Source organism: Giraffa tippelskirchi, chromosome 4, assembly GCF_054371585.1.
Source record: "Giraffa tippelskirchi isolate mGirTip1 chromosome 4, T2T-mGirTip1v1.2.pri, whole genome shotgun sequence".
In the NCBI taxonomy this organism is placed as follows: domain Eukaryota; kingdom Metazoa; phylum Chordata; class Mammalia; order Artiodactyla; family Giraffidae; genus Giraffa; species Giraffa tippelskirchi.
In genome coordinates this window covers 136931734-136954951 of record NC_137278.1, presented here as the reverse complement: position 1 = coordinate 136954951, position 23218 = coordinate 136931734, and the positions used below count along the sequence as shown (strand labels likewise).

The 23218-nt window shown below is 41.0% G+C and overlaps 2 long non-coding RNA genes across 2 annotated transcripts in view; both read right to left on the bottom strand.

Moving 5' to 3' along the window:
* Positions 1-4831: 4831 nt before the first annotated feature.
* Positions 4832-8619, bottom strand: LOC145546534 (uncharacterized). Its single transcript, XR_014082992.1, has 2 exons — positions 6885-8619; positions 4832-6750 (listed from the first exon to the last, which is right to left on the bottom strand). It is a non-coding gene; the product is annotated as an uncharacterized LOC145546534 (long non-coding RNA).
* Positions 8620-13565: 4946 nt separating this feature from the next.
* LOC145546532 (uncharacterized) overlaps positions 13566-23218 on the bottom strand; it is a 37070-nt gene continuing 27417 nt past the window's right edge. The window contains exons 5-6 of the long non-coding RNA XR_014082990.1: positions 14003-14135; positions 13566-13819 (exon numbers count right to left, since the gene is read on the bottom strand). This is a non-coding gene — a long non-coding RNA (uncharacterized LOC145546532). The remainder of the gene's footprint in view (positions 13820-14002; positions 14136-23218) is intronic.

The following is a 23218-nucleotide window of genomic DNA, read 5'->3' as shown; positions in this document are numbered from 1 at the left end:
CAACCTCCAAAAATGTAAGAAATAAATGTTTGTTGTTTAAGGCACTCCATCTATGAAATTTTGTTATAGCAGCCTGAACTAAGACAGTATCCACCTCTATTAGGATAGTATCCTTTCCTCATCTGTTTTTCAGATATATGACAGATCCCAAATGATCAACTAAAAGGAAAAAAAAAAAAAAAACCCTCAGGCTTGGTTTATGGATGACTTGGCTTGGAATATGATGGTCAGCTGAACACCAAATCTAATATGGCTCGTTAAGGGATGGCCTTGAAAAACACTGGAAAGAGAAATTCTTCTCAATGGGCAGTGCTGTGGTTGGTTTACCTGGTCATATATTTTGTGTAGAAAGAAAACGTAACCCACGTTTGGAATGTATATGTACTTATAGGTTGTGGCAAGTGGCCTGGCAAGTCAGTCAAGGGTTGTGGAGGCATATGCATAGACACAGGAGTAATAAAGTGTTAAGGTCTTTGTACCAAATGCTAATGCTCACAGAAAGCATTCACCCTGAAAGAGAAATTAAACAACCAAATAGAAAAAATAACTCAGCAGTTGATGTCAGCCTCTATCATTGGACATCCCAGGTTAAGAAAAAAAAGATATATATATATATATATATATATATATATATATATACACACACTCATATGTGTGAGTGTGTGTGTGTGTGTGTGTGTGTGTACATATATATGACATATTCTGCTTTCTAATCTCGTGTTTGTGTATTTGAGAAATTGCTGAGGCTGAGTCATCATGACAAAAAATTGACAAGGAATAAACTAGAACAAGTAAGCTGGATTGGCAGCTTCCACAGGAAGAAGCCTGAACTGCCCACTGAAAACATATCATGTTATGAAAGATGTTTTGTCCATCATCATCCAGAGAGATTTTTCAGCAAAATCAGTTAGTTTGTGCTCGATAAGACAGCAAAAACAATCTGTCAGCCTGACCCTTCTCCACCATCTTTCTGTGAGCCTTGGGGCTGTCCAGAAGCTGAGGGGAGACCTGCCTGCCTGACAACTGATTAGAATACTTCAGCAAGATGCTGCTATAAATAGGAATTCTTAAATAAGGCAGTGAGCTCCTTCCGCATTCTGCCTGGGTGCTCAAAGACTTTCTAAGGATATTGGGATGCTTTTTAAGAGAGTCTAATAATTAGGGAATATTGGGCCAGATGTCTGCTTCCATCCAAAGAACATGTTTATTCCAGCATCATGAGGTCAAAAAGCAAAATATAGAAGATTAGCAAAGAAACAGACAGATATATAGATGCAGCCTTATTTTTACTGCACTATTAATAATCTTCCCTTTATTGAACAGATGCAGAAATATTTGATAATCCACAAAAAGTGAAAGTCGCTCAGTGGTGTCCAACTCTCTGGGACCCAGTGGACTGAAGCCCACCAGGCTCCTCTGTCCATGGAATTCTCCAGGCCAGAATACTGGAGTAGGTTGCTATTCCCTTCTCCAGGGGATCTTCCTGACCTAGGTATTGTGAACCCAGGTCTCCTGCATTGCAGGCAGATTCCTTACCATCTGAGCCACCAAGGAAGCCAGGTGGGAATTCATTTATTCTAGAACCACAAAAGCTGATGTGTTAGGGTATGGATATTCGTGAATATGAGATGATTAAGCAAGCTGTCTTTATCATAACCTCCTCAGTGTGGGCATCAGAAGAAAAGACAAGCAATGCTTCCTCAGGAGCCAATTATCTTCATAGGCAGATGAGGAAGATCCCACCCAGGGCACGCTTTCTAAGGCTTTCTTCTCTACGCAGTGTGTTATAGAGCTTTTATTTTTTATTTTGTTTTGCAAAACAAAGTTATACACCAAAATAGCAGTCACTACACTAAAACCAAGCAGACCAGCCTAAGTATTCTGTCCTCCCCTAAATCTATAAACACAAAACTTGTCAATCATGTGTTCACACACACATGTACATACACACACACAAAGTGAAATAATTTAGCACAAAGTGATGATTTGGGTTTTCAGATTATACAATGTTTCATTGGCAAGAGAGTAACAAATTGAACGTAATCATATTTTTTTATGAGCTACTCTATGAAACCTGTCTGGTTGATTGGATTACTGACCCATCATAGCAAAAAAACATATCTTACAAAGCTGTCTATCTTAAAAAGAGTATCTTCAATAAATACATGTTGATTGGATAAATAAAGGAATGAATGAATGAATAAGTGGATAGATGAATGGAAGGATTAATGAATGCAATGTAAGTGCTATGAGAGCTTTATATAATATATGATAAGATCATATATTATGATTTTCATTTTCCTAGCTAAAACCTTGCTTGCCCAAATCATCCAGAATCCAGTAACACCTCTCTAAAGTGTTCTCACTTCAATCATTAACCCAGGTCACTCAGTCCTGTCTGCATTTGAGAGAAATGCCAAGTCTATTTTCATTATTGATTCCTCATTGCCATATGGAGTTGCTGTTGGAAATTGGTCCCTTTTAGTCACAGGAGTTGATTCACACTGCTAAGATGACACCCTTAGGAATTTACAGCCTTTGAAAGGAATAGGCTCAAGAGGAATCCCCCGCTCCTGTCTTTGAGTTCCCAAAGTAGAGCTCTTTAGTTTATTTATCCTCAGTGTAGGGCCATTTTTTATACAAAGCACAATGCAGTGGACAGGATGCTGGGTTCTGAGAGTCCATAGGCCTTGGTATGATGATGGACTGAAAACAGTCCTGCCTCCAAAGCATTTTTAAACTTGGTATTGAACCTAGACTCTCCCTTTCCATGCGGCGCATACTCCTTTAGGGCCCATGCTGTTTCTTTTTGTCAGATAACTAACTAAAAGCATGGCATAATATTAGATCTCAAGGAGGTGATGTAGATCTTTCTCCCTCTCAGGAGGTTTCTGGGCCCCATATTTTTACTCTCCTTTACATATCAAGGGGAATTTAGAGGGAATTCCCTTGTCCATGACCAAATGGCCTGTTCCTTCTTCCTCAAGGGAAATCAGCCTTACCTTTACATAACTAAGAAGAACTAGTCAGACTCTTACCTAAACACAAAAGAACCGCCGTAGCAAAGGACCACAGCTGCTACAAAGATTTCAAGTCCAGTCTTACCCAACACTGCACAGCAGCGAACACAGTGACATGTGTTAAATCCTTTACTGTGAACCAGGCCCTTTTTAAAGCACGTCATACTCATTAGCTCATTTGATCCCAAGGTAATCTCTGTGATAGACATAATCATTGTCTCCTTTTTACAGATTAAGAAACTGAGGCTGAGGGAAGTTCAGAAATGTGGTGGGCAATGTTGCAGAACTAGTAAGGAGTATAGCCCGATTCAAGTTTATAGGCATATAAATTATCTATAGATACACAGTTATCATAGGCGAGCAAAGCTTGCTACCAGAACATCTCTTTGGCTTGTGGATTATTTTGAGATGAAAACACTTTAGGTTCAAAAGACTTGGAGAAGAAACTTTGACTTTATCCAGTTAACTGCCTAAAAGAATTCAGATAGAGGGTCTGTTGCCAGAATAAAGCTATCATCAGTAGTTGTTACTCAGTTGCTAAGTCACGTCCGACTCTTTGCAACCCCATGAACTGCAAAACACCATGCTTCCCTCTCCTTGAGTTTGCTCAAATTCACGTCCGTTGAGCTGGTGATGCCATTCAGCCATCTCATCCTCTGTCATCCCCTTCTCCTCCTGCCTTCAGTCTTTCCCAGCATTAGGGTCTTTTCCAATGAGAGTTCTTCGCATCAGGTGGCCAAAGTATTGGAGCTTGAGCTTCAGCATCAGTCCTTCCAATGAATATTCAGAGTTGATTTCCTTTAGGATCAACTGGTTTGATCTCCTTGCAGTCCATGGGACTCTCAAGAGTCTTCTTCAGTACCACAATTTGAAAGCATCAGTTCTTTGGCACTCAGCCTTGTTTATGGTCCAACTCTCTCATCCATACGTGACTACTGGAAAAATCATAGCTTTGACTATAGAGACCTTTTTCAGCAAAGTGATGTCTCTGTTTTTTAATATGTTGTCTATTTTGTCATAGCTTTTCTTCCAAGGAGCAAGCATCTTTTAATTTCATGGCTGCAGAATACCAGCAGAAATGTTTGCAAAGAATATGGGCTGGCTGTGATGAAGGAAACTCCAGGCAGGGCCTAGAGATCAGAGTCCACTCTGTGTCCTGTTGTCTCTGCCTGCCACAGCAAACATTTGCTTTGCCATCTCCCTGTGAATTGTCTTCTTCCACTTGGAGGTCTCAAACCACTACCCCTAACATCCTCTTTTGTCTTTCACTGAAGATGGTATTTAAGGTGAGGGCTTTGGCCATGTTGGGCAAGTTTCTTAGTTTTCCTGGGTCTCTACCATGTATACATGTCATTAAACTTTTGCTTCATTTTCTCCTGTTAACCTATCTCATGTCAGTTTAATTCTATGATCAGCCAAAGAACCTAGAAAAATAGGTAACTTCTTCCTCCCCGACAATATGTGTAGCCTGCTCTGTGCTGTACACTGACTTCATACCAGTAGTGTGATGGGAAGACAGCAGGAGGCCTGGGAGGGAGAAATCAGAGATCCTAGCAGAGTTCGACTCATTCTTTTTGCCTATGCTATTGTGTTCCTTTACCATGGCCCTACAAACAGAATTTATTTTTCGTGCTTTCCCTGCAACATCTCATAGAATTTAAAGTGGGGGAAGTCTCAGTACCATTGAATCAAATTTGATTACGGACGCATTGTATGCTTCATTTTCTGCAACACTCAGAAAGCATTAACACACTTAAAATTCCTACATGTGGAAATGTGTCATTTCTTTGGCCAGTTTTGCTCTGATAGGATTTTTCTTTTTCACTTCTTTGGAAAACCAGTTTACTCAAATGCAGATCCCAGTGCGGGGCGGTGGGGGGTGGGGGTGGGGGGATGGAAAACTGCTAGTGGAAAACCGCTTTTAGCTTTTGCTATATGCTTCTATTGGCAGAGGATTTTACATGATACCAAGGAAAAGCAAAGAATAAGTAAATTTGAAAAGAGATTGTTTCCAGTGATCAAAATCCTCCTATTATGCATAGCTATATATTTTTGTAAAATGTCAGGATTTACATAAGCAAATTATTTTTCCTTCCTCAAAACCATCCCTCTTCTTCTATTACAGATCTTGCTGTTATGTAAAAATTAGTTTAAAATTCTTCAACACACGGTGATACAATATGTGCATATTTGTTTAAAATATATTCTAGGCAGTAAGTGGTCCTGATAGGAAATCTCATTTCTAGGGGGGTCAGCTAGCAAGCTAACATTAGATCAGAAAGGTTGCACTTCAAAGTGCTTTCAACAGTGCTCCAGTTATGTTGATCTCAGAACTGATATTACTATATAGTATGATGAATGCCAGAAATCATCCCTCACTGGTGAAATTAGTGATAAGATATTTTAATAATATTTAAGTGATGAAGATATTTTAATGATACTTCTCATTTTTGGATGAATGCAGAATAAAAACCTCACAGATCTGGTGAAGGTCACTCAGAGAAGGCACTCAAGACTTAATCTCTACAGGACCATTGAGATCCAGCCACCAAACCAGAGAATCCTTGTTTCCTGATGGTTACTAGAAAAGTGACCACATTCTGCCTCTAAAATATTGTTATCTGCCTCAGGTGAATCTTTCTCGCAAGTTATTTTAAGTCACTTAAGAGAACAGAGAGATGGGATGTTGATAAGATTACAAGACAGATTGCATGCACTCTTTCATGCCTATTTAGAATATATCTAATAAATGTTGATGTGGGAGGCAGAATTTTGTCTAAGATCTGCTTTCATTATGATATGCTACCCTTAATGCATAATACATAATCTTCATTATCTCAAATTTCTAGAGACTACATTTATCTATAGAAGCATCTAGAAGGGTGCATCATTCAATTAACTTAAGTCTGTTTGCATTTGGTTATTGTTAACCACTCATCTACTTACAGAAGCCAGAAGCCTCAGCATCAACTTTGATATTATTCAATTTTTAAAAAAATATATTGAAACTGGCAGCAAATCTAAACCTTTCTAATATTAGTTCAGATACTTTCTTCTCTACCTCCACTACTACCCACCCAGACTAACTTTTTATTATCTATCACATGGATTATTGCCACAACCTCCTACCTGTCTTTCATCGCAAACTTGGCTTTCACATTTCTGCCATAATATTTCACAGTGTCACCCACTGTTTAGAAACCTTCAATAACCTCCCCCCATCCTTCTTTTCCTTTTATCAGAATAAAACAGAATTTCTTACATTAGAATTCAAGGGCTACCAGTTTACTGTCTGGTTTCATCTCATTCTCCAGTTCTCCCACAGTTGCACACGCCTGTCGGTCATTGCCAAGATCCCTGCTATTGCTCCTGGGGTTCCCTCTGCATAGAACACACACTTTTCCTTCTTTAGCTTTCAAAGCTTAAATGTAAATGTCACCCCCTGCACTAATCTTTCCTGATCCCCTTACTCAGAAATAGTGTTTCCTGCTTCTGTTACCACATGTATCTAAGTTTAATAAGCACCATAATTCATCATTTTATTCTGCCTCCTCTACTAAATTTGAGTGTTTGAAGGCATGAATCACGTCTTCATTTGATGTTCTTTATAGCACAATGGTAGTACATATCCACCTGATACCTTTGAATTGCTTGCTATGCATTCAGGCCTTCTCTGATAGCTCAGTTGGTAAAGAATCCACCTGCAATGCAGGAGACCCCAGTTCAATTCCTGGGTCGGGAAGATCCCCTGGAGAAGGGGATCCACTGGAGAAAGGATAGGCTACCCATTCCAGTATTCCTGGGCTTCCCTTGTGGCTCAACTGGTAAAGAATCTGCCTGCAATGCAGGAGACCTGGATTCAACCCCTGGGTTGGAAGATCCATTCAAACTCAGTTAAACGTAGTGGTTTCTTAAATGTTTAATGTAAGAGCAGTAGCGTTAAGATTTTTTTAATTAATAAACTTATTTTAATTGGATGATAATTACTTTACAATACTGTGATGGTTTTTGCATACAACAACATGAACTGGCCACAGGTACACATGTGTCCCCCCAACCCTGAACCACCCTCCCTACTCCATCTCTCCAGGTTGTCTCAGAGCACAGACTCTGGGTGCCCTGCCTCATGCATCGACCTTGCACTGGTCATCTCTATTACATATGGTAATGTACATGTTTCAGTGCTATTCTCTCAAATCAGCCCATCCTCGCCTTCTCCCACTGAGTTCAAAATCTGTTCTTTATGTCTGTGTCTCCTTTGCTGCCCTACATGTAGGATCATGAGTGCTATCTTTCAAATTCCATATACATGTGTTAATATACAGTATTTGTCTCTCTGGCTTACTTCACTCTGTATAATAGGCTTCAGGTTTATCCACCTGATTAGAACTGACTCAAATGTGCTAAGTGAATGTAGGAACCACGGTGGTGGTGGTAGGCCAGGAATAAGAAGGAGTTGTATTTCCAGATTCTACACCTCAAACCCCAAGGTCCCAACCCAGGATCTAGAGCAAGCACTTTAAAACACACAGCCCAGACTAATTCTGAAGCAGGTGGTTTCAGGATCACATCCTGGTGTATGAATGGGTGGCAGGGCATGAACAAGGAAATATTAAAGTGAGTCCAAGAGAAGAACTCACTGGCACTGAGAAAGGAAACCTGGAGAGCTAGTGGGCAGAATGTCACTCTCTTTGGGTTCTGTGTCTCCACAGTTGAGCAATCAACCCAAATGGATGTTGTAGTGTTTCACTAAAGAACAAAGCGATCTATGACCATCTTCTTTCTTTTGAATTACTCTTAAAGGCCACCTGCAGGAATACATCAGTGTTGATTATTTCCTTATTTTGAACAGAACATGCCAGAGAGTAGCAGACTTTGGTATTTAAGTTGGCAAGTTGGTGGGTGGTTGGTAGAAGGAAAGTCTAATAAAATCCCATCACTGCAGGCTGAAACAGTTTTGAACCAATCAGTGGTTGTTCTTCTGCAGTCATTAATTCAAGTGCTTAAGCCCAATTGTAGTATAATAAGCAAGTGAAACAAATAAGCAACTGATCATTTAAATGGATAAACTGCTTGACCCAGATACAACATGTGAAGAACTTGGAGGCTCCCATCTTTACACCATGAAAAAGCTGAACTAACTGAAAATCAACAACTTTTCTGAGATATGTCAGAGAAATTGAGGCCACAGGGGCAAATTGTCACCCTGAGAGTGGGAAAGACAGGTGAATACAGAGGATCACAGTCAAACACAGAGAATCACAGGTGACATCTGCTTATCTGGATTAGGAGCTACTGGAGCCAAAAACTGGTAGGAACACTTAAATGATAACTTTGGTGCCTTACTAGAGTTTGAGGGTAGACTAGCTTTACAGTGAGAACTCTTGAGGGTCCAGTCTTTAGGGCCCTCCACTCTTTCCTGGGTTCACCTTGTAGGATCCTCAAGTTCTCATGTTGAACAGCTAAGAAAAAATTCCCCTATTTCTTGCAGGGAGAGTGGGAAAGAAATCATTTTGAGAAAAATCCATTCTTTATAATAAAAACCTAATCTCTCAGAAAAACTACTTTACCAGATCCTTATCCACCTGAGGGAAGAGTAATTATTCAACTCCAGGTCCTTCTAGCCCTTCTATCTCACCTACAGAGAGAAAAAAGTAACTTTAGAACATCTGTAAAAGTCATGGGTCAGGAACACAGACCCACTAAAAGATTGAGATTCAACCATAAACTTGTAGAATGTTTCTGGTCCCCCAAACCTCAGGATTGTATCAGTAGGGCTTGAATATCATTATAATGGGTTACAGCTAAAAGATCTGCAAGATACAAATTCTACTTAAGAAACAGTTCTTTGAGAAACCCAAGACAAGAGAAGAAATATAAACAAGGACATTAAAGGAAACTGAAAACTGAAGCCTCTGCCACCCACAGCTACAATAAGCACTAAACATGACCCAAGTCCCAGTTTGATTAGCATAAAACTTCACACTAGTTGCTGTATATCTCAATTCCCTTTATCCTATGCATATTAACCTTTCAACAAACTATTACAAGGCATGTTAAGAGGCAGGAATAAAACACAGTCTAAGGAGAAAAAAACAAGTATAATAACCATACTCAGAGATGGGATAAATTTTAGAATTATCAGTTAAGGAATATAAATACTATGATTAATATATCAAGGTCTCCTGATGCGAAGAGCTGGCTCATTTGAAAAGACCCTGATGCTGGGAAAGATCGAAGGCAGGAAGAGAAGGGGACGACAGAGAATGAGATGGTTAGATGGCATCACTGACTCAATGAACATGGGTTTAGGTGAACTCCGGGAGCTGGTGATAGACAGGGAGGCCTGGCGTGCTGCAGTTCTTGGGGTCACAAAGAGTCGGACACGGCTGAGCGACTGAACTCAAATGAATGAAAAAGTACACAACATAGAACAGATGGGTACTATAAACAGAGATAAAACTCTACAAGGATAAACAGGAAATGCTAAAAATTAAAAACTGTAAATAAAATGAACAATACCTTGGTAGGCTCATCAATAAACTAAACACAGCCAAGGAAAGAATAAGTAAACTTGAAGATATGTCATTAGAAACTTTCTAAGTAAAATGCAAAATAATAATAATAATAAAAATTTAAAAAGCTGAACATCCAGAACTGTGGGATAATTGCAAAAGATTTATGTATTTTTACACTTATGTAATTAGAATATAAGAAAGAGAAAATAAAGCAGTAAAAATGTTAAAACTTATAATATTTGAGAATTTTCCAAAATCAATGATTGTGGGGAAATTAACAAGATGGTGCCAGTGGGGCTCCCTCACCCCACGGCCTCTCGCTCTTGCCTGGTGTTTTGTAGATAATGATTATGTAACAGCTGAGATCACATATAGCACTGCGTATACGCGTAACAGGCAAATTTGGCCTAGGAGTACAGAATGAAGCAGGGCAAAGGCTAATAGAGTTTTGCCAAGAGAACGCACTGGTAATAGCAAACACCCTCTTCCAACAACACAAGAGAAGACTCTGCACGTGGACATCATCAGATGGTCAACACCGAAATCAGATTGATTATATTCTTTGCAGCCAAAGATGGAGAAGCTCTATACAGTTAGCAAAAACAAGACCAGGAGTAGACTGTGGCTCAGATCATGAACTACTTATTGCCAAATTCAGACTTAAATTGAAGAAAGTAGGGAAAACCACTAGTCCATTCAGGTATGACCTAGATCAAATCCCTTATGAGTATACAGTAGAAGTGACAAATAGATTTAAGGGACTAGACCTGATAGACAGAATACCTGATGAACTATGGACAGAGGTTCGTGACACTGTACAGAAGACAGGGATCAAGACAATCCCCATGGCAAAGAAATGCAAAAAAGCAAAATGGCTGTCTGAGGAGGCCTTACAGATAGCTGGGAAGAGAAGAGAAGTGAAAAGCAAAGGAGAAAAGGAAAGATATTCCCATTTCAATGCAGAGTTTCAAAGAATAGCAAGGAGAGATAAGAAAGCCTTCCTCAGCGATCAGTGCAAAGAAATAGAGGAAAACAACAGATTGGGAAAGACTAGAGATCTCTTTAAGAAAATTAGAGATACCAAAGGAATATTTCATGCAAAGATGGGCTCGATAAAGGACAGAAATGGAATGGACCTAACAGAAGCAGAAGATATCAAGAAGAGGTGGCAAGAATCCACAGAAGAACTGTACAAAAAAAATCTTCAAGACCCAGATAATCACGATGGTGTGATCACTCACCTAGAACCAGACATCTTGGAATGTGAAGTCAAGTGGGCTTTAGAAAGCATCACTACAAACAAAGCTAGTGGAGGTGGTGGAATTACAGTTGAGCTATTTCAAATCCTCAAAGATGATGCTGTGAAGGTGCTGCACACAATATGCCAGCAAATTTGGAAAACTCAGCAGTGGCCACAGGACTGGAGGAGGTCAATCTTTGTTCCAATCCCAAAGAAAGGCAATGCCAAAGAACGCTCAAACTACCGCACAATTGCACTCATCTCACATGCTAGTAAAGTAATGCTCAAAATTCTCCAAGCCAGGCTTCAGCAATACGTGAACCATGAAATTCCAGATGTTCAAGCTGGTTTTAGAAAAGGCAGAGGAACCAGAGATCAAATTGCCAATATCTGCTGGATCATCGAAAAAGCAAGAGAGTTCCAGAAAAACATCTATTTCTGCTTTATTGACTATGCCAAAGCCTATGACTGTGTGGATCACAATAAACTGTGGAAAATTCTGAAAGAGGTGGGAATACCAGACCATCTGACCTGTCTCTTGAGAAACCTGTATGCAGGTCAGGAAGCAACAGTTAGAACTGGACATGGAACAACAGACTGGTTCCAAATAGGAAAAGGAGTATGTCAAGGCTGTATATTGTCACCCTGCTTATTTAACTTTTATGCAGAGTACATCATGAGAAACTCTGGGCTGGAAGAAACACAAACTGGAATCAAGATTGCTGGGAGAAATATCAATAACCTCAGATATGCAGATTACACCACCCTTATGGCAGAAAGTGAAGAAGAACTAAAGAGCCTCTTGATGAAAGTGAAAGAGGAGAGTGAAAAAGTTGGCTTAAAGCTCAGCATTCAGAAAACTAAGATCATGGCATCTGGTCCCATCACTTCATGGGAAATAGATGGGGAAACAGTGTCAGACTTTATTTTTTTGGGTTCCAAAATCACTGCAAATGGTAATTGCAGCAATGAAATTAAAAGACGTTTACTCCTTAGAAGGAAGGTTATGGCCAACCTAGATAGCATATTCAAAAGCAGGGACATTACTTTGCCAACAAAAGTCCGTCTAGTCAGGCTATGGTTTTTACAGTGGTTATGTATGGATGTGAGAGTTGGACGGTGAAGAAAGCTGAGCGCTGCAGAATTGATGCTTTTGAACTGTGGTGTTGGAGAAGACTCTTGAGAGTCCCTTGGACTGCAAGGAGATCCAATCAATCCATCCTAAAGGAGATCAATCCTAGGTGTTCATTGGAAGGACTGATGTTGAAGCTGAAACTCCAATACTTTGGCCACCTCATGCGAGGAGTTGACTCATTGGAAAAGACCCTAATGCTGGGTAGGATTGGGGGCGGGAGGAGAAGGGGACAACAGAGGATGAGATGGTTGGATGGCATCACTGACTCAATGGACATGGGTTTGGGTAGACTCTGGGAGTTGGTGATGGACAGGGAGGCCTGGCGTGCTGCAATTCATGGGGTCGCGAAGAGTCGGACACGACTGAGTGACTGAACTGAACTGATACGCGTCACGAGGTACTCGCTGAGCCACGGGCTGCTTTGTTCAGTAGCTTGTATGAGCTTCAGTATTAAAGCCCTGGCTGTTGCTGCATTGGGGCTACATTGGAGACATTTCATGTTTTATGAGGTTATGTTCTGGCTGTGCTTTGGCTGCATTATGGTTATGTTGTGGCTGCTGCTACAGCTCTTGTTTCAGCCAGGAGAGAGACTGTGTTATGGCTGCCATGCCAGCCAGGAGAGAATAAACACGTCTGCATTTCCTATTGTTCCTTGAGTCTCCTTGCAGCCTCTTCACTAGTTCCTTGACTATCCTGGGTTCAGCAAACAGTGCACACAGTGTGAACAGCAAGACAACTGGTGTCACAAACAGGATCAGCAGTACAAGTGGCATAGTCAGCAGGATGAGAAGCAATACAATGATAGACACCAAGCCACAGGTAAAGGAAGCTGAGAGAACACCAAATACAATTCATAACAAATAATCAATACATAGACATATCATACTCAAACTGCAGAAAACTCAAAGAAAAAGAGAAAACTGTAAAAGAAGACAGAAAAAATATGCCTAACGCCAAAAGGAATGAGGATAAAAGTTACATTGAACTCCTTGTCAGAAAACCATGCAGGCAATAAGAGAGTGAAATATTTAAAGAGTTGAAAAAAAAATCAGCTTAGAATTATATACTGAGTAAAATTATCATTCAGAAAAGGAAATATAGAGGCTTTTTTAAACAAAAACTGAAGGAATTCATTTCTGGTAGACCTGTTCTATAAATGTTAGAAGTTCTCCAGAGAGCAGAAAAATTATATAGGTGAGAATCTTAATCTATATAAAGAAATGGATAGAGTTGGAGAAAGAATAAAAAAAGATAAAATATTTTACTTTTCTTCTTAAACAATGACACATAACTCTTTGTCAACAATACAATCATACTAAACAACATTTGGTGTGATTATGGCTTATAGATGAGTGAAATGCGTGGTTTTAAGGGATGGGAGGGTGGTGGTAATACTTGGCTATAAGGTAATTGCACAACGTATACAGCAGTACAGCAATATATGAAAGTAGACTTAGATTAGTTGGTAGATACATTGCCGATCTAACAGCAACCACTAAAAAAAAACCTTAAAAGAAGTATAATTTGTATGCTAAGAGAGGAGAGAAAATAGAATCATATTAAATGTTCATTTCAAACCAGCCAGAGAAGGCAGAAAAAGAGGGTAAGTTCTTTTTTAAAAGAAAAAAAGGAAATAACAGAAAGAACCAGTGCAACAAACAGAGAACTGTAAAAAATGGTAGATAATACATCAACTGTAACACTGTGTTAATTGTCTCAGGCTGCCATAACAGCATACCCTAGACTTGGAGGCTTTAACAATAGAAGTTAATTTTCTCACAGTTCTGGAAGTTAGACATTCAAGATGGAGGTTCTTCCTGATTCAGCTTCTCTTGAAGATTCTCTTCAATATTTGCAGACAGACACATTCTTACTATGTGTCCATATGGTCATCCCTCAGTGCATGCTGAGATGAGAGAGAGAGAGAGAATGAGGAAAGGAGGGAGAGGGAGAGATGGTGGGCTCTCTGGTGTCTCTTCTTGTCTGCACACTAATCCTGTTAGATCAGGGTCCCACCCTTATTACTTCCTTTAACTTTAATTACTCCCTGTGAGGAGAAGGAAAGGGCAACCCACTCCAGTGTTCTTACCTGGAGAATTCCATGGACAGAGGAGCCTGGCAGGCTACAGGCCATGGGGTCGCAAAGAGTCAGTCCGCATCATCAAATATGGTCATCCTGAGGTTTATGTCCAGAAAGTTTGTCTTATTTCTTTAAAAAAATTCTTTAAATGGAAAAATACAAGTATATAATGCATGTTGCAGTATAGTTGTCTTATTTATCAGATCGTGATGGAATTTCTGAAAGATATTAATTCATAGTATATTACAGACAGGTGAGTCACAGGTAGAGTTATATAAAGGATGCCTTAGCCAAATCTTCCCACTTTCACTCTCTGACTGCATATAATAATTATAATGGTGTTGCAGGAAGGGGAACCCCTTCCAGGGCCTGAGAATGGACTCATCTAACACTTGGAAATGAATTATCCAAGGAGACACATACGCTGACAAAGCAAGAGACTTTGTTGGGAAGGGGCACCCAGTGGAGAAAGGAGGATAAAGGAACCCAGGAGACCTGCTTGGCCACATGGCTCACAGTCTCTGTTTTTTTGGTAATGGGGTTAGTTTCTGCATTGTTTCTGCCAGTTATTCTGACTCAGGGTCCTTCCTAGTGGCGCATGCATCACTCAGCCAGGGTGGATTCCAGCAAGAAGGATGCTGGGAGCTTGGTAGGACATGTGAACTGGAGTCTCCTCTCTCCTTTTGACCTTTCCCAAACTCTTGCTGTCAGTTGGTGGTAGCTTGTTAGTTCTGTGTTGTTTTCCAGGACTCCCTATTGTAAAATGACTCATGCAAGTGGTTACTATGGTGCCTGGCCAGGGTGGCGGTTTCAGTTAGTGGTTCCCATTTAACAATAGCAGCTGACACTTACTGAACACTTACTATGTTCTTTCATGGGACTATTAAAATTTCAGTAGCTATGGAGTAGACAGTATGATAATCTTTAGTTTGTTGTTGTTTAGTCACTAAGTCACATCTGACTCTTTGAGACCCCATGGACTGTAGCCCGCCAGGCTCCTCTGTCCATGGGAATCTCCAGGCAAGAATACTGGAGTGGTTGCCATTCCCTTCTCCAAGGGATCTTCCTGTCCCAGGGGGTGAACCTCAGTCTCTTACATTGCAGGTGGATTCTTTACCACTGCACCACCAAGGAAGCCCTAATCTTCCTTCTACAGGTGAGGAAATTAAGGCAGGGAAGGATGACATGATGGCCCCAAGTGTCACAGCTGGCAAGGGTGAACATGGCACCTGAACCCTGCTGGTCTGTGTGTACAACCCCACATTCCACAGCCTCTGCCTCTATGCAAGTCCATGAAGTCATCTTGGGAAAAAAAAGAAAATTTTTAAAATTAAGGTTTCTTATGTATGGAGAAGGCAATGGCAACCCACTCCAGTACTCTTGCCTGGAAAATCCCATGGACGGAGGAGCCTGGCAGGCTGCAGTCCATGAGGTCACTAAGAGTCGGGCACGACTGAATGACTTCACTTTCACTTTTCCCTTTCATGCATTGGAGAAGGAAATGGCAACCCACTCCAGTGTCCTTGCCTGGAGAATCCCAGGGACCGCAGAGCCTGGTGGGCTGCCGCCTATGGGGTCGCACAGAGTCTGACACGACTGAAGTGACTTAGCAGCATGAATGTGAGATGCCAAACCCCACCCTCGCAGGCCCTAGCACAGCCGCTAGAGGGGTCCCAGCCTGTGTGACCACCTGAAGGAGAAGAAAGGCCACACAGAGCTGGCAGCCAGATCTGTCTCCAGAGGAAAAGCCATTGGGATGTGCTTTTAGGGACCACACAAAGAATTCATAGCTGTGACCTGGGGCTGCCCTGTGACCTGAGACCTGGAACTATTTCTCTCTACCTGGTAGCCCCAGGAGAGCTACAAATTCAGTTCAAGACCTCGTGTGGCAGAGAGAAGAGGACACACAGCCATCCAGAGAGACACAATCGGTAAGGACTGTCTGGGGAGAGTTATTGTTCCTCAGGAGTACCTGCCCTCCTGATGAGCCAAACTAATTCCCTTCCCTCATGGAGAGAATCGGACATCACTATTTCCAGAGAGTTCCAAGTTGGATTACTCTTGCTGTCTGCCCTCTCCTTCAACCTGCCACTTAGAAATGCTTCTTCCCAGTGATCACGTTGTTTAATTAAGAAGCTTCATTAAGCTCTGGGACAAGGCTGGGCCTTCCGAGAGGAGAGCATTTAGTTTTTATTTAGAGTAATTTGATTTTCTGTTTTAGAAATAAAAGAAAGAAAATCTCTATGTTTACTTGTTTAACTCACCTAGTAAAACCACCTCCTTTGTCTCCATTGCTAATAAAACTTTAGCTTTTACTTTAGTGCAAAGGGCACAGGCATCATATTGGCTTTTTTTTTTTTTTGGACTTATGTGATATCGGGGAAGTTACTTATTTGTGATTTGGTTCCTTCATCTACAATAAGTAGAATAATAAGATTGCTGGGAAAACTATCAATAACCTCAGTTAAGCAGAAAACACCACCCTTGTGGCAGAAAGCGAAGATGAACTAAAGAGACTCTTGAGGAAGGTGAAAGACGAAAGTGAAAAAGCTGGCTTAAAACTCAGTATTCAAAAAAACTAAGATCATGGTATCTGGTCCCATCACTTCATAGCAAATAGATGGAGAAACAATGGAAAAAGTGAGAGACTTTATTTGCTTAGACTCCAAAATTGCTGCAGATGGTGACTGCAGCCATGAAATTAAAAGACGCTTGCTCCTTGGAAGAAAAGCTACGACAAACCCAGACAGCATATTAAAAAGCAGAGATGTTAATTTGCTGACAAAGGTCTGTATAGTCAAAGCATGGTTTTCCATGTGTGGATGTGAGAGATGGACCCTAAAGAAGGCTGAGCACCAGTGAATTGATACTTTTGAACTGTGGTGTTGGAGAAGACTCTTTAGAGTCCCTTGGACTGCAAGGAGATCCAACCAGTCCATCCTAAAGGAAATAAGTCCTGAATATCATTGGAAGGACTGATGCTGAAGCTGAAACTCCCAATACTTTGGCCACCTGATGTGAAGAGCCGACTCACTGGAAAAGACCCTGATGCTGGGAAAGATTGAAGGCAGGAGGAGAAGGGGTCAACAGAGGATGAGATGGTTGGAGGGCATCACTGACTTGATAGACATGAGTTTGAGCAAGCTCTGAGAGTTGGTGATGGACAAGGAAGCCTGGCGTGTGCAGTGCATGGATCACAAAGAGTCAAACAAAACTGAGTGACAGAACAACCAACAACCACCTCACAGGGTTATTTGAGATTTATAAGTTAATACAAGCAATTAGTGCAGCCATTCTGATTATTATCCATGAAGAATAGAAATCAAGAAATCCACACACGGTTGATTATGCAAACAAATTTGCAGCTTTTCTGTATACTACTCTAGTTCAGTTCAGTTCAGTTCAGTCGCTCAGTCATGTCCAACTCTTTACGACCCCATGGACTACAGCACGCCAGGCCTCCCTGTTCATCACCAGCTCCTGGAGTCCACTGAAACTCATGTCCATTGAGTCGGTGATGCCATCCAACCATCTCATCCTCTGTCATCCCCTTCTCCTCCCACCTTCAATCTTTCCCAGCATCAGGGTCTTTTCCTCTGAGTCAGTTCTTTACATCAGGTGGCCATAGTATTGGAGCTTCAGTTTCAGCATCAGTCCTTCCATGAATATTCAGGACTGATTTCCCTTAGGATGGACTGGTTGGATCTCCTTGCAGTCCAAGGGACTCTCAAGAGTCTTCTCCAACACCACAGTTCAAAAGCATCAATTCATGTCGGAGAGTGTTTTGCCTATGTTTTCCTCTAGGAGTTTTATTGTTTCTGGTCTTACGTTTAGATCTTTAATCCATTTTGAGTTTATTTTTGTGTACGGTGTTAGGAAGTGTTCTAGTTTCATTCTTTTACAAGTGGTTGACCAGTTTTCCCAGCACCACTTGTTAAAGAGATTGTCTTTTCTCCATTGTATATTCTTGCCTCCTTTGTCGAAGATAAGGTGTCCATATGTGCGTGGGTTTATCTCTGGGCTTTCTATTTTGTTCCATTGATCTATATTTCTATCTTTGTGCCAGTACCATACTGTCTTGATGACTGTGGCTTTGTAGTAGAGCCTGAAGTCAGGCAGGTTGATTCCTCCAGTTCCATTCTTCTTCCTCAAGATTGCTTTGGCTATTCGAGGTTTCTTATATTTCCATACAAATTGTGAGATGATTTGTTCTAGTTCTGTGAAAAATACCATTGGTAGCTTGATAGGGATTGCATTGAATCTATAGATTGCTTTGGGTAGTATACTCATTTTCACTATATTAATTCTTCCAATCCATGAACACGGTATATTTCTCCATCTGTTTGTGTCCTCTTTGATTTCTTTTAGAGAAATGCAAATCAAAACCACAATGAGGTATCATTTCACACCAGTCAGAATGGCTGCTATCCAAAAGTCTACAAGCAATAAATGCTGGAGAGGGTGTGGAGAAAAGGGAACCCTCATACACTGTGGGTGGGAATGCAAACTAGTACAGCCACTATGGAGAACAGTGTGGAGATTCCTTAAAAAACTGGGAATAGAACTGCCATATGTTTTATATACAAGCAACTTCTGCAGCTGAATTCCAGAAAAATAAACGACCCAATCAAAAAATGGGCCAAAGAACTAAACAGACATTTCTCCAAAGAAGACATACAGATGGCTAACAAACACATGAAAAGATGCTCAACATCACTCATTATTAGAGAAATGCAAATCAAAACCACAGTGAGGTATCATTTCACACCAGTCAGAATGGCTGCTATCCAAAAGTCTACAAGCAATAAATGCTGGAGAGGGTGTGGAGAAAAGGGAACCCTCTTACACTGTTGGTGGGAATGCAAACTAGTACAGCCACTATGGAGAACAGTGTGGAGATTCCTTAAAAAACTGGGAATAGAACTGCCATATGACCCAGCAATCCCACTGCTGGGCATATACACCGAGGAAACCAGAATTGAAAGAGACACGTGTACCCCAATGTTCATCGCAGCACTGTTTACAATAGCCAGGACATGGAAGCAACCTAGATGTCCATCAGCAGACGAATGGATAAGGAAGCTGTGGTACATATACACAATGGAATATTACTCAGCCATTAAAAAAAATACATTTGAATCGGTTCTACTGAGATGGATGAAACTGGAGCCCATTATACAGAGTGAAGTAAGCCAGAAAGAAAAACAACAATACAGTATACTAATGCATATATATGGAATTTGAAAGATGGTAACGATAACCCTATATGCGAGACAGAATAAGAGACACAGATGCATGGAACAATTTTATGGACTCTGAGGGAGAGGTGAGGGTGGGACGTTCTGGGAGAATAGCATTGAAACATGTATATTATCGTATGTGAAACAGAACACCATTCCATGTTCGATGCATGAGACAAGGGCTCAGGGCCGGGGCAATGGGATGACCCAGAGGGATGGGATGGGGAGGGAGGTGGGTGGGGGATCCAGGAAGGGGAACACATGTAAACCCATGGCTGATTCATGTCAATGTATGGCAAAAACTATTACAATATTGTAAAGTAATTAGCCCCCAACTAAAATAAATAAATTTATAAAATAAAAAAAAAAAAAAGAACTGCCATATGACCCAGCAATCCCACTGCTGGGCATATACACCAAGGAAACCAGAATTGAAAGAGACACGTGTACCCCAATGTTCATCGCAGCACTGTTTACAATAGCCAGGACATGGAAGCAACCTAGATGTCCATCAGCAGACGAATGGATAAGGAAGCTGTGGTACATATACACAATGGAATATTACTCAGCCATTAAAAAAAATACATTTGAATCGGTTCTACTGAGATGGATGAAACTGGAGCCCATTATACAGAGTGAAGTAAGCCAGAAAGAAAAACAACAATACAGTATACTAATGCATATATATGGAATTTGAAAGATGGTAACGATAACCCTATATGCGAGACAGAATAAGAGACACAGATGCATGGAACAATTTTATGGACTCTGAGGGAGAAGGTGAGGGTGGGACGTTCCGGGAGAATAGCATTGAAACATGTATATTATCATATGTGAAACAGAACACCATTCCATGTTCGATACATGTGACAAGGGCTCAGGGCCGGGGCAATGGGATGATCCAGAAGGATGGGATGGGGAGGGAGGTGGGTGGGAGGTCCAGGAAGGGGAACACATGTAAACCCATGGCTGATTCATGTCAATGTATGGCAAAAACTATTACAATATTGTAAAGTAATTAGCCCCCAACTAAAATAAATAAATTTATAAAAAAATAAATAAATAAATAAAATGCATATATGACCAAAAAAAAAAAAAAGCATCAATTCTTCAGGGCTCAGTTTTCTTCATAGTCCAACTCTCACATCCATACATGACTACTGGAAAAACCATAGCTTTGACTAGACGGACCTTTGTTGGCAAAGTAATGTCTCTGCTTTTTAATATGCTGTCGAGGTTGGTCATAACTTTTCTTCCAAGGAGCAAGCATCTTTTAATTTCACTCAGGCCAGTTCGTTTCCTCCCTCCTTTTCATCTATACGTGTTGTATTGATGACGGCTAATTCTACATTTCTATGACCTCATTCGGGAGAAGGCAATGGCACCCCACTCCAGTACTCTTGCCTGGAAAATCCCATGGACAGAAGAGCCTGGTAGGCTACAGTCCATGGGGTCGCGAAGAGTCAGACATGACTGAGCGACTTCACTTTCACTTTTCACTTTCATGCATTGGAGAAGGAAATGGCAACCCACTCCAGTATTCTTGCCTGGAGAATCCCAGGGACAGCGGAGCCTGGTGGGCTTCCGTCTATGGGGTCTCACAGAGTCGGACACGACTGAAGCGACGCAGCAGCAGCAGCAGCAGCATGACCTCATTCCTGAACTGTAGATTTAGATGGGTAAAATGTACCTGCTGAATGTATAGACTTGAACATCAGAATCATTGAATTAATATGTTTAGTGTGTCTAAGACTTTCCCACCATCATCACCAACTCCATAGACATTAGTCTGAGCAAACTCATGGGACATGCTGAAGGACAGGGAAGCCTGGTGTGCTGCAGTTCATGGGGTCACAAAGAGTCAGACATGACTTAGCAACGGAGTAAAAACACTTTCCCACAGACCTGCCTATTTTATTGATAATTTACTTTAACTTCTTACATTAAAATTTTACTACATAAACAGTGTGAAGTAGTTTTAAGTTTTAAACAGTTATACAAGTTAATTTCATTCTATGCCCTAAGGGGATTTATTAGTATTAAAAGTATCTCATCAGAAATCAAGCTTCAATCATTGTTAATAAACATTTGAATTACCATTATCAAAATCTAAGACCCTCAATTAAGTAATTAGACTAAGGGATAGTAGGACTTTTAAAAAATAACTATTAAAGATATGAGTGTGTTCAAGAAAAATGACTGGCTAGGAATGTTCTACAGTCTTCACTTGCAATAACAAGGAATAAGAACCCAGCAAGAGTGATGGATAGGAAGGCCTGGCATGCTGCAGTCCATGGGGTCACAAAGAATCAGACACAACTGAGTGACTGAACTGAACTGAACAAGAGCCTCTAGCTCACATGCCAACAGGGGGCATCTTCCCCTCCACATGGAACTCTGTAACCTAACCAGGCTAGAAAGTTGTGTGCCCTTTTCTCAGAAAGTTCTGGAATCATTTATCCTAAGCCTTTTCTGCAAGGTGCTAGTCAGGTGGCCAGTGCAGAGTGTGGCACTGTTCTTGTGTTGTTGTTCCATTGCCAAGTCATGTCCAACTCTTCACGACCCATGGACTGTAGCACGCCAGGCTTCTCCATCCCTCACCATCTCCCGGAGTTTGCCCAAGTTCATGTCCATTGAATCGGTGATACCATCCAACCATCTCATCCTCTGTCACCCTCTTCTTCTGCCTTCAATCTTTTCCAACATCAGGGTCTTTTTCAGTGAGTCAGCTGTTCATGTCAGCAGTCCTTGTGCTTTTGGCTAGTCATATTTGAGTTTTTAGTAGAATTTGGCCTAAGACTGGCTTTCACAGTAGCACGCCATCCAGTAGCAAATTTGTGGGTAAGAGAAATCATAGACCCCCATCTACCTCTGTTCTGCCAGAGGATACCGTATTTACCAAATGGGCTGTTGTCTTCTGCCCTGCCAAACTGGCTTTAAAACACTTTGCATCCATTTCCTATTTGATGACTGGCCCTACAGTTCACCCAGATGCTCAAGAAATGAAAGAAGAAGTTATCCTAGATGATTTGCTTTCTCTGACTTCAGTTATTCAATCACTCCACATACCTAGTCTCTACACTCAGTATGTCGTTTCAACTATATCCTTACCAAGTGTGCCATAATTCAGAAGCTCCCTCTTTTTCCTGGAACTCTAGAAACATTTAGCTTTCCCTCCCCCTCATCTTGCCATACCTTCTAACACACTCCACATGCGAGCCACTCCAATATACTCACAAGTCTAACCTTATCCCTTATTCCACTGCCTTACACCACCAGCTTTCTTGGTTCTCCAGCTTGCAGACAGCATATTATAGGACTTCTTGGCCTCTATTATCACCTGAGCCAATCCTGGTAACAAATATATATTGCAATATATTGCAACAACTTTGTTACATGGTCTTCTGTCTCCTAGACTGAGGGTTTTAGGGTTTGGTTTTGGGAGTTTTTTGTAGGTAGGGATAGCATCATCCTTGTCTATCAAGCCCTAAACACAGTCTCCACCATGCTTGACATGCTCTTTGAAGTGTTATTTTCATCTACCAACCCCTTCTGCCTCCCCTCTAAATCACATCTTTCCTTTTCAAAGAGCATTCAGCGAAGAAAAAAGTGAAGATATTTATCAGCCTGAACATTTTCTGACCTCAAACTGACACCACTTTAACCAAAAACAACTAGCCATTTGTCACTTTTTCTGGCTGCCTTGATGATGCTGGGGTGAAAGAGGCACAGCTCCTTAGACCTTGCCCTGGACAGCTGGCAGGAGGAAATTGCTTACCAAGCCACAACAATTCAAGCTTATGCTAAAATCTTCAGCTAATGTCGTTCAGGAAGAAAAGGTTTCTGATGAATTTCTGGTGCCCAATTCATGCATAGAGAAATAAAGAACAGTAGCCAGTGTAATTAGCAAGCAGATCTCCCAGCAACAGAATTTACACCTGGACATAAACATGTTCACTCTGGTTGGGATGAGCATTTGCTAAGG